Below are 764 nucleotides of genomic sequence, written 5' to 3'. Positions count from 1 at the left end.
TTCTGGATCCTATTCTCGGCAAATACAACGCGAGGAGGCAAGGGACGTGGAAGCGATCCAGAAAATTCGGAGAGGTGCTTCGGGAAGTTACAACACTTCCTGTAACACCCTCGCGCTCTCCCCCACCTCCTCTCGCCCTTCTCCTGCTGCCACACTATAGGACGACTACAGGACGACCAGCTCGACGATCACCACGGCCATCGAACTTGAAAATAAAACGACTAGGGCAGCTAGAGCATCGGGATTGTTTCTGCTCGGACGACCCCCAAGGTCCCGAGGCGCTAAATAAACCTGAGACGCCAAAATTAAACTCATCTTCGTGACGACTTCAATGCCACGCCGCAACGACAACGTTACGTCACCGCTGCGACACACCGCTCGAGCTACAGCACCGCCACAACATCGCTACAGCACCGCTATCAATCCGCTATGTGTTTTTTTTTTTCCCCTTCCGCTACCGCTCACCGCTCCAACGCCACCACGACTCCTTTACAACCAAAGTAGCTACGCGACACAGCTACCAACCCAAGACGCCCACGACCCCCGAAGCCCCATGCATTGTGAAACGACGGCCTCCTTCTCTTCTTGGCCGAGCACGACTGCCGCGACGCTGCCTTTGTGGCCCGACACCTTGTTCACCTCGCCTCGGGGGCGGCGCCGCCGGCTCTTCGGCGCTCCTTTGTCTGGCCGGCGCTCGCTCGCGGGCGCGGGCGGGCAGCGCCTCCCGGGGGGCGGCCTGGATGTGCGGCCTGTGTATGCAAATG

This window comes from Penaeus monodon, chromosome 27, assembly GCF_015228065.2.
Source record: "Penaeus monodon isolate SGIC_2016 chromosome 27, NSTDA_Pmon_1, whole genome shotgun sequence".
Taxonomy (NCBI): domain Eukaryota; kingdom Metazoa; phylum Arthropoda; class Malacostraca; order Decapoda; family Penaeidae; genus Penaeus; species Penaeus monodon.
The sequence above is the reverse complement of the archived record's forward strand: the minus strand, read 5'-3'. Positions refer to the sequence as shown.